At 36.3% G+C, this 11,515-nt stretch overlaps 1 pseudogene; it reads left to right on the forward strand.

The window, feature by feature from the left end:
* LOC107696140 (myomegalin-like) overlaps positions 1–11,515 on the forward strand; it is a 72,053-nt pseudogene that overhangs the window by 38,505 nt on the left and 22,033 nt on the right.

Below are 11,515 nucleotides of genomic sequence, written 5' to 3' on the forward strand. Positions count from 1 at the left end.
TCTTAGCAACTGTTGTTGAGAGCAACAGTGCTTCCTGCCACAGGCTAATTCTAAAGGGATCATTGTATTCTCACTCCTCTAATGAATACATATTGGCTCTATATTTACATTTAGTTTATTAAAAATGATAGTAAGTTGGCGCCAATAGCCTAGTGGGCAGTGCACCGACATATAGTGCTGTTGTGCTCCAGGCATTCCGAGTTCGAGTCCCGATCTCTCCCCCCCCCCCCTCTCCTACTTCACTGCCTGTCACTACTATACTGTCCTATAAAAATGCCAAAAATAAATCTTAAAAAACAAAATAATAATAATTATAGTAAAACATTTAAAATGTTACAAATAATTTCAGTTTCAAATAAATGCTGTTCTTTTGAACTTTCTATTTGTCAAAGAATTCTGGGGGGGGGAAATCACTGTTTCCACAATAGTGTTGAGCGATATGCTAACAACAGTATGATATATGATCATTTTGGCAATACAATGTTTTTAATTTAATCCATTAATAGGTAAACCCCGATTGTGTCCATGTAATGACAGATAAAGCAACAGTCAGTATGTGTAATCTGATATTTAGTGTTCACAGTAAGCAGTATTGTACTATGCAAAGCCACTTGTAATCACTTTGTTACCGTAGACAGGGTTTAGAAACATTATCCTTTAATTAATTGCACTACTTCTATTGTGCTAGAAAAAATATATTTTTGTGCACAGTATAGTCTCTGTTTATTATAGAGACTCATTTTATATCTATCATTATAAGACCTTATGTCAGTAAATAGAGACAGAAATGATGTTAAGTGAAAATGAAAAACAAGGAAGTGAATGGCATGCCGCCATGGAAAAATAGGACTTCCTGAGGAAGTTGTAGAGGCAGGCTATGGTCATAACTGTTTATTCAGCACTGCATGTGTCCTCTCACTCGCATTAATTTTTTCAGTAATCAACTTATATATAACTTATAATAACTTAAAAGTATTGACTCTCAAAACATGAAACAGCATTTGCAATACATTTAATTTCTATAATCTGAATATTGAGTAGGAAATTATAAAAGTTGGATTGGATTGATTAATGTTATTTTTGTCAGGCCAGCTGATCTTGCTTGCATCAGCAGAAAAGACTACTTTAATTTCAAGTCAAATCAAATGTTAATAAATTTCTCTCTCTCTCTGAAACAAGTAACTGTAATCTTAGAGTTTTAAATATTTGTTTCTATGAACTGTCTGTTTCAGAGGTTGATTGAGGAGCAGCAGTGTCAGCTGGCGGAATACGAGAACACAGCGGGTCAGTGTGTGAGCGAGCTGCAGAAGGCCCAACAACAGGTCCAGTCTCTCCAGACCAAGATCCGAGAAAGCGAGGGCAGTAATAAGGTATTGACATCAAATGTGATGTTTCATCAAGCAACAGTTATTTATCATTTGACTGTCAAGTTATTACGGTGTACTGTTGTTGCTATGGTGTTGTTGTGTCTCATCAGGAATGAGAATCATTAAATCATTATTGTGCTGAGGTCTTTTGTTTGTGTGTGTGAATAGAAGTTACAACAGAGGCTTGGGGACATGGAAAGTGAACTACGCTCTCTCAGAGAAGCAGCATGTGGTCAGGAGAGAACAATACAGACCTTGAGTGACTCACTCAACACTAAAGACTGTGAGGTATGTCTGCCCCGAAAGTTCAAAGTGGTGACTGGAATATCAGGCTTTCCTCACATGCTTGAAACACACTGTTTGGCATTTGGACTGTTAGTTAAAGTATGGGAAAAGTTAGGTTTGAAGTCATATAGCCACATAAATTGATAATTCTGCAATCAAAAATCAGTTCTATGAACTTGGCGCATTAATATGTAATCTTGTTGAGTCACTTTGACCCAGAAACACATTTTGAGTATTAATGCGGTGAAGTAAGAATTCTTATGTTTCTGCTCCAAACATTGCAAAGGAGTTTAAATTGTGAAGTTTTTGAACATACATTAAATAATAATTAACAAATAATAATAATAACTATAATTAAACATAAATAATAATAATTAAACATTAGTAACAGGTAAAAGGAAAAAAGAAAAAAGTAAATAATAATAAAAAGTAAAAATAGAATGCATTTATAATATAGTTGACATTTAATTATACATGTAGCATTTTAGTGATATGCTAATCTCTGAAGTTCACTTTTCTAGCTATGGATGTTGAATAAGGTAAATGTAGTGTTAGGTGACAACTTTTTGATAAAACTAACAATTAAAAAGCTGAAGACGTTATCCAAAAAAAGACAACATTTTTACATAACATAAATGCTTTTGCTTTTATTTCTACATAAACATCTCAAATGCCCTATGATAAATCATTTGATTAGTGTGTGATTAAATCTACTTGCAATACTTCATTGATACATATCTTATTTTTTGAAGCTGAGATTCAAACTATGTTAATGAAAACAATGTATTTTCATGCTAGATTACTGATCTCCACCAGCTCATTGAAGAGCAGAAGGAACTTCTGCACTCTCTGAAGCAACAGAACAATCATTACCAGCTTCAGCAGCAGCAGGTTGGAATCCTCCTTCAGTAAAATTGAAAGATCACACTCCTGTTTACTCTCAAATCCATTTGAATCAGTTCTGTTAAGTTTTTTATTACAGCCACTAGAGAATGACTTGGATATCTGCTTCTTTCTCCCACTGGCTTGACTGCTTGTTGGCACAGGTGTCTAGAGTGCCTCCGAGTCGTCTCCAGGCTGATCTGTTGGACCTCCAGGGCTCTCTGTTCTCAGCCCAGCTGGAGCTGCAGGGCCTTCAAAGTGCACAGCAGCAGGGCCAGAGGCGAGAAGAAGACCTGGCTCGTGCATACCAGCGCCTCCAGGCTGACCTGCAGAGAGCCCTGCAACACCACCAGGAGGCAGAAAGGCACAACCAGGATCTACAGGCTGCTCTAGAGAAAGCTCGCTTTGAGGTACAACAAATGGAGGAGAAATGGAGAGACGAATGGAAGCAGAGGGAGAAAGAGGCTGAGGAAAGAAAGAGGACCATTCGAGAACTGAAGACCTCACTAGAGCACAAAGAACGTCTGATAGAAGTAAGACATGCAAAGAACATTTTGATAATAATCAAGTCCTTGTACTGATAAACTTTCATTAAAGATGTTAATCTCTGATGCTATATACTCTGTTTGATCAGGACTACAGTGAGCCGGTGGATAGTCAGAAAGAGCCTGCTGGGAGTAGAGACAACCTCATCCACAAGCTAAAACAACGCATTCAGGAAAGAGATCGAGCACTGGAGGTACATAAACACACATACACAAACTAATTTACAAAACATGCAGTATGCAGAAGTGCTTAATAGATCAATATTCAATATTTATCTTAATAGATCAATATTTATAGATCAAGTATTGTATGTCTTTATTTTCTTAGAATTACTATTGTGTATGAATCAATAAACTTTGCCTTGCCTGTCTCAGAGAGCGATAGATGATAAGTTCACGTGCATGGAACAGAAGGAAGACGAGGTGCGTAAACTGCAACTGCTGCTGAGAGAGAAAGAGAGAGACCTGGAGAAACTTCGATGTGTGCTGTCCAACAATGAGGAAACAATCACGGTGTTCATGTCACACCTGCATGCTGCTCAAATTGTGAATATCAGCATTACGAACTGTTCATAACTTATTTTCATGTTCTAATCTGTACAGAGTCTGGAGTTGCTGCTTCGTGGTAAAGGTTTAGCGCTGGAGCAAGTTTGTGAGGCCTGGCACAATGCTCAGAGCGTTCCGCGTGAGAAAGAAGAGTCACACATGCGCAGCCTGAGAGAAAGGGACACTTTAATCAGTCAGCTGCAGACATCACTGCACACACGCACCAAAGAGGTGGAGGTGAATGCACACTTCAGATATAATGCACGTGTGTTCTTTTAAATGCTTTAGCTTCATTCTTTCCAACATGCATCTCTGCAGGAGATGACTGCGGTTCTTCTCAGTGAAGTGTCAGTCGGGTCCAATGAGGTGGCTGAGGAGCTGAAGTCTCGGCTTCAGCTCAAGGAACATTTGTTCCAGGAGCTGCTGTCGGACCGCAGCAGACAGACTCAAGAGCATCACTCACAAGTCCAAGACCTGCTCAACACCATCAATGCAAGAGAGCAGTACATCAGGGTAACACTCTACCACTGACAGACATCGTAACACAATCTAATGTACCTCCTGAGCTTTAAATCACTTTTTAACATCACACTCAATCTCCCAGGATTCTGCAGGGCGTGTGGGTCAGGTGATGGCTGAACAGACCGCTCGATTGCAGGAGCTACGTAGACAACTTGGGTCGGCTAACCCACAGTCGACTGAAGCAGACACACAAACTCTTCAGGATGAGCTCCGACTGACTCTCCGCAGAGAAAGAGAGGCCCAGAACCAGCTTACTGCCCTGCATGTCACCCTGGCGTCCCTCCAAGACCAACTCAAGACCCAGGCCTCAGATATAGAGGCTTTGAGCAGGACTGTGAGCATCAAAGAGGAAATCATCAAGGTTTGTGTTTAGCCTTTAAGTTTAGAATTTTAGGGTTTTGTAGGTGTGGGTGTTTATCGAGTTGATTTATTCAGGACTTGCAGATGCAGTTGGTGGATCCGTCAGATTTACCACTAGTAGAGCAACTGACCCAAGAGCTACAGATGCTGAGAGAGAAGGTGGAGCATCAGGACGCTACCTGCATTAATCACAAGGTAAGCATATCAACAAAAAAGGCTGAGCTTAAATGAAATAAACTGAATGAGCATTAAACTACATGACTTGTTTGGTACTGTACAGTTTCAACTGTTTATACATATATTGTATGCTTATTATTTTTTAAGCAGGCTATTGCTTTTTTGGATCCACTGGTGTCCATGGAAACAGGACATGCGGCTAAATCTCATGCTGATTTTGGAGGTGGGGACGGGCTGCAGTTTGGTCTGTAATGTGGCCTCCTGGCTGCAGAGGACAAATGATGCTTTGTGCATTGCATCACGATTATAATTGCTAGATAAGCATGTTCTGAGATTAACCAGTGTCTGAATTAGGAAAACTAAAGACTGAATTGTGCAATTTTAGTTATTTGAAGCCACTAGAATCTTGTAGATACTATTGTAATGGATTCTAACAACATAATGCTTACTTGTATTTAATCTTACCTGTGTGCATGAAGTTTTTGAATGTTTTATTTTGTTTTTAATAGTGCAATCATTTGTATTTGAGCTCATTTTGATTTTTTTTTTCTAATATTCCACATGCTTAACTGTAATTTATTAATTTAAAGCAAAAAAAAAAACGTTAATATATAAATTTGAGGGCTACAAAAAGTGGGTCTTATGTTATTTCACTGTCACTGTAGAAACCTGTAAAAAAATGCACTCTGGAAAGACTAGTACAAAATGACAGTTTCATTGTATTTAAGTGCTGCTTTGTTGTTTTAGAATAATGATTTATTCAATAGGTGTAGAGCATATATATATAGTTAAATATATGATAACAGAAGTGTGTCTCTGCATAATAACAACTGATGTTTGTAGCATGTCATATACAGATTGTTTGCACTTGGTATTGAGCTGAATACATCACGTTACTGCCTAACTAATGCCTTTATGGACATTTAAATAATATATGTGTTGTGCTTTTTTTTTTTTGTATGTACCATGATCATTTTGACTCTCGGTAAATTATTTGATGAAATACACTCAATCAAAAGAAAAAAGACCACTGGGGCGATATGGTGAAAACGTGTTTATTTATACTGGGACATAGTGGGCCTTTGGGCTGATCTTTTCTCTTCTAAATCTTTCTCTTCTCTTTCCATTCTTTCCCATTTCCCAAAGTCACAAGCACAATCAGTGCCCATGTTTAAATGCTGCACAGTAAACCTAACCAAACACATTTTCTTAATATTTGTGTTTATATATGATCCATACAGTATATGAAGCTAAAATATTTGATAAAAGTCCTAGAGATGCAGTTTTGGATACTATACAACATACACAATGGAGCTCATTGCTCAGTATTGTCCTGTGACACACAATCCAGAATAATAATGTCATTCACCAAAGGTTCTGAAATCTTAACAGAAGCCAGTAGCTGATTTATATCAAATCTCTGTCATGAAATTCTCACATTAATCTGTTCATTAGTAAATAAATGCAATGCACAATAAGCATTAGTTCGTAAATTGATAGTGTGTTAGCAGCGTTCCCTTTATAAAACTTATATTTTAATATTCATTAATAGTGGAATCTTGTTGGCTAAACCTCTTTCCAAAATCCAGTATCACTGCAGATATGTTATATATATATATATATATATATATATATTAAAACTTTTTATTTACACTTTATTTAGTAACACTTTACAATAACATTCCATTAGTTAATGTACTAACTAACATGAACAAACAATGAACAATACATTTATTACAGTATTTATTAATCTTTGTTAATGTTAGTTAATAATAATACAGTCGTTCATTGTTAGTTCATGTTAATTCACAGTGCATTAACTAATGTTAACAAGCACAACTTCTGATTTTAATGCATTAGTAAATGTTGAAATTAACATTAACTAATAAATGCTGTAGAAGTATTGTTCATTCTTAGTTCATGTTATCTAAAGTACTTAACTAATGTTAACTAATGAACCTTATCGTAAAGTGTTACCCTTTATTTTTTAATCCTGTTTTAAAGTTAGACGACCCCCAGAAAATATACCACTGAATGTACAATTTAGCAATCAAAAAAAAACTTTTTGAATATTCTGTTAACTTGTATAAATCATATTAACTTGTACAGTAGTGGAATGAATCCAGAACTGGGCAGTGCTGCCACTCAGGAAATTAGTATTTTTATCTATTTGCTCTTGCTCTTCCTGTCTTTCTGCTTGTTTTTTGTGTGTATACTGGCCTGAAGAATCCGTTTTGTCATTGAGAGTCAATATGGTCCTGGATTAGCTTGGTTTTATAGTAGAATAGTTTGTGAATATGCTGCAGATGAAAGGTTATTCAGAGAAGCCCACTGTCAGTAAAATGAGCCTCATTAGAGTATTATGTTCACTAGTCTCCATAGTGACACAAGCAATCAGTGCACATGTCTTTGTGAGTGTGTGAATGCATTTGGGTGTATTTCTGTACTAACAATGCAGCACTTTTTCCTCTAGGTTTTACATCAGATGATGGAGAGGAGGATGATGAAGACTGCAATAGTGAGTTTGCAGACAGTGCCGAAGACGAGGAGCGCTCCAAACTGACGGCTCAGTCTTTGGTCAGTGTACAGGTATGACAACATGCTGAAAGCATAATAGTACTGCATGTATTTTGGTCATAGTCATGAATATATTTTATATACTGTACGTAGGTTTATGTCGGAAGGTATAATATAAATACAGCACATCAGAAATATTTTGCATTTATATTGAGCTTCAAAGATTTAAATCCTAGCTAACTACTATACTATACTATACCATACAATACTATACTAGCCGTTTGTATCTTGCAGCATACAAAAAAAATTCAATTCTACAACCATGCTCACTTATACTATACAATACAGTATTGGCAAATCAAGTTTATTTACATAGCACATTTTATACACAATGGTAATTTAAAGTGCTTTATGCTAAAAAGTGAGACTTTTTTAAGAATATAAAAATTAGATAACAAAAACATAAAAATAACATGCAAATAAGAAAATAAAATAAAAATTCAATACAAATAAATTATTAAAAATAAATAAGAAAAATAAAGAGTTTTTATTATTATTTTGAATTAGCATTTATTTTTATATTTTCAGTTTTCTTTTTTATTTTAGTTTAATTTTGCGCTGTTTTTTGTCTTTATTTTTGTTTTAAAAATTGTATTGTTTAGTCATTTTATTATGTGCTTTTGTCATTTTTATTAGTTTTTGTTTTTTAAAAACATTCAATTTATTTTCCTTTCATAGAGCTGTGATCAGCATAGAGGTCTTAAGGGCTGCCAGGATGCAGTAGCTGAAGGTCCGGGACTGGCGGAGGTCAAGCTACTGGTGGAGCAGAGGAGGGCAGTAGAGAGAGAACTGATGGAGCTCAAGTCCCAGTTGGAAAAGGCTGGCTTCTCCTCTCTCTCTCAAATGAGGTACAGCTATCTGTACAACAAACTTACAAAAGGCTATTTTACAAATAATAAATGTTAAAATGTGTCAAATTCTATTTTGTGTGTGTCCGGTACTCCTAAAACAGGAAAGCTTTCTTTACTATATGCTCTGAAAATGAAGAGCTCAAGATTATGGTGACAGGAAGAAAGCCTCAGAATGATGGACAGAAGAGCACATCAGATGGACAGCTGGTGGATGCAGTTGGTGTAGAGGTGAGTTTGCTTTACACCTGAAGGTTAATAGCGTCCATGGGTTTTTACTGCAAACTTTCATACATGTTTGTATTTCAGCCCAATGAAAGGGAGCCAGTGTGTGACCAGACGGTGCGACTGAAATCTAACCTTGAGCAGGTCCAGCAGGAGAGCAGGGAGCTTCAGGAGAGACTCATGGTGTCAGAGGCCACAGTTCAAGCTCAAGCCGAACAACTTAAAGACTACAGAGAGCTGCTCAGTGAGTAATCACACAGTCTCATCAGTGAAACTGCTGACAGAAATCTTTGTTAACAAATAATGCTCATAATCCCACAAATGCAAAAGTTACTTAAAGGAACACTCCACTATTTTTGAAAATAGGCTCATTTTCCAACTCCCCTAGAGTTAAACAGTTGAGTTTTATCGTTTTCGAATCCATTCAGCCGATCTCCAGGTCTGGCGGTAGCACTTTTAGCTTAGCTTAGCATAGATCATTGAATCTGATTAGACCGTTAGCATCTCGCTCAAAAATTACCAAAGAGTTTCGATATTTTTCCTATTTAAAACTTGACTCTTCTGTAGTTACATCGTGTACTAAGACAGACGGAAAATGAAAAGCTGCGATTTTCTAGGCCGATATGGCTAGGAACTAAACTCTCATTTCGGCGTAATAATCAAGGAACTTTGCTGCCGTACCATGGGTGCAGCAGGTGCAATGATATTACACAGTGCCTGAAAATAGGCTTATTGGAAGTTTCCTAGCTGGGACTATTTTCAGGCGCTGTGTAATATCAGTGCAATTGATTATTACACCGGAATGAGAGTATAGTTCCTAGCCATATCGGCCTAGAAAATCGCAACTTTTCATTTTCCGTCGGTCTTAGTACACGATGTAACTATATAGAATATCTGAATACATGATAACTGAATTGTTGATAACTTGATAACTGAAATGTTATTTTTGTAGATATAATTAGATGCCAATTAAAATGCTTGAGTAAAATTAACTAAAATGAATAAATCAGACAAAATACTATATATTGAAATATTATATTTACTACTATAATACTATGATTTAATTAATACTATACTACTGTATACTATAATTGTTTACTATAAAAACTGTAAATAGATAAATACTATAATTAAGCAACTTTTCATTTTCCGTCGGTCTTAGTACACGATGTAACTATATAGAATATCTGAATACATGATAACTGAATTGTTGATAACTTGATAACTGAAATGTTATTTTTGTAGATATAATTAGATGCCAATTAAAATGCTTGAGTAAAATTAACTAAAATGAATAAATCAGACAAAATACTATATATTGAAATATTATATTTACTACTATAATACTATGATTTAATTAATACTATACTACTGTATACTATAATTGTTTACTATAAAAACTGTAAATAGATAAATACTATAATTAAATTGTGACGAGAGGGGTGGGGCCGAGAGCCGTGGGAACGGAGCGAGGCCGGTGGAGTACATGCTAGTGCACGACACCTGCGCCACTCTCCGGTCTCGAGTCCCACGGAGGAGCTCCGGAATGATAAAAGGAGGAGTGACGACAGTGTTGGACGAGAGAGGACCAGGCCTGGATTTTATTTATTTATTTCTTTTTTTTTTAACATTTAAAGACTTTAATAAAATAAACAAACACAAAATTAAAGTAAAGCGGCAGCCGCTCGCGGACGACTGCCGCACACAAAACACAAAATAAAATCCAGTGAGTGGCGCAGGTGTCGCGCATTAGCATGTACTCCACCGACCTCGCTCCGTTCCCATGGCTCTCGGCCCCGCCCCTCTCGTCACATAAATTTACTATAATAATTTTAAGTACATTTTGTCAATAGACTAAAAAATTATTAAACTGTGAGTTTAAAAAAAACGGTTATTAACACTGACTCACAAACATAAATAAAAAGCATTATATGAAAAGTTTCAGTTCCTAAAACACCTATCTGTCTGGTTTTTCGTGTAGCGGAAACTTCAGTACAGCAGGACAATAAGCAGGTCCAGGTGGACATCCAGGATCTGGGCTATGAGACATGTGGCCGCAGTGAGAATGAGGCAGAGAGAGAAGACACCAGCAGCCCAGGTATTCTCATTTGGAGTTACCACTAGGGGGCGTTATGTCTTAAAATTGTAGTGCCTAATTTTACTTTTTAAACACTGTATCAAAACATCACAACTTCTTGTAAATAACAAATGTGTGTCTTTCTCTGCTGCAGAGTTTGATGATCTGGAGCTGTGCACATCTCTCTCTTATCGTGATGGGGGCTCTCAGTGGTGGGGTGGTCCCAGCTCACTGAACTCTGGGAAGACTAAACATGATGTGACGTACCTGCAGCAGCTGGTAGAGGACCTGCGTGGTCAGCTCTCCCAATCTCAGGCTCTGATCCATAGCTTGCAGGCCCAAACACGTGATCACACTCCAGTCAGCACTCCTCGTAAGGTCAACTGGGGCTTGGATAACTCTGAGGCACAGAGTACAGCTGAGGAGGACGAGGGCTGGCAGTCGTCTGACGGCTTCGGGTCTCTCCCCCGCCAGCCCAAGCAAGACCGAGAGCTGCAGGAGCTCGTATCCCGTGTGACATCACTGGAGGAGCAGCTCAGAAAGGGCAAAGGTCATTCAGAAGATGGCAAAGCTGTGAATTGGCCGGGGTGAGTACATTCATGTGATATTAATATAATAATATTAATGTAAATTCAATTAAATAATGTATAATGTAACATAAATTCAATAAAATGTAAGATTACTTGCAATTAATCACTTTTAATTAGCAATTATTTTGTTTTTTTTATATATTACATTTACTTTATATTGTCTTTTTATAGAAATAGTTTTTTATAGAAGTATACATGTATGTATGTATGTGTGTGTATATAAATATACAGTACATGTTTATATTTGTCTTATTCAAGAATATTGTATTTCAATAAAAAAAAAAATGCAAGTTTAATATAGTTACATTATATATAAATATAACTATATATTATAGTTAGATTAAATATAAAGTAAATAAATAAATAATAAATTGCAATTGACCACTTGTAATTAGTGAATAATTCTAACCTTTAATGCATTATATTTTATGTATATATAATGTTATGTATATATATATATACTGTATGTGTGTGTGTGTGTGTATATATATATATATATATATATATATATATT

This window comes from Sinocyclocheilus anshuiensis, unplaced genomic scaffold (genome assembly GCF_001515605.1).
Source record: "Sinocyclocheilus anshuiensis isolate Anshui unplaced genomic scaffold, SAMN03320099.WGS_v1.1 scaffold306, whole genome shotgun sequence".
In the NCBI taxonomy this organism is placed as follows: domain Eukaryota; kingdom Metazoa; phylum Chordata; class Actinopteri; order Cypriniformes; family Cyprinidae; genus Sinocyclocheilus; species Sinocyclocheilus anshuiensis.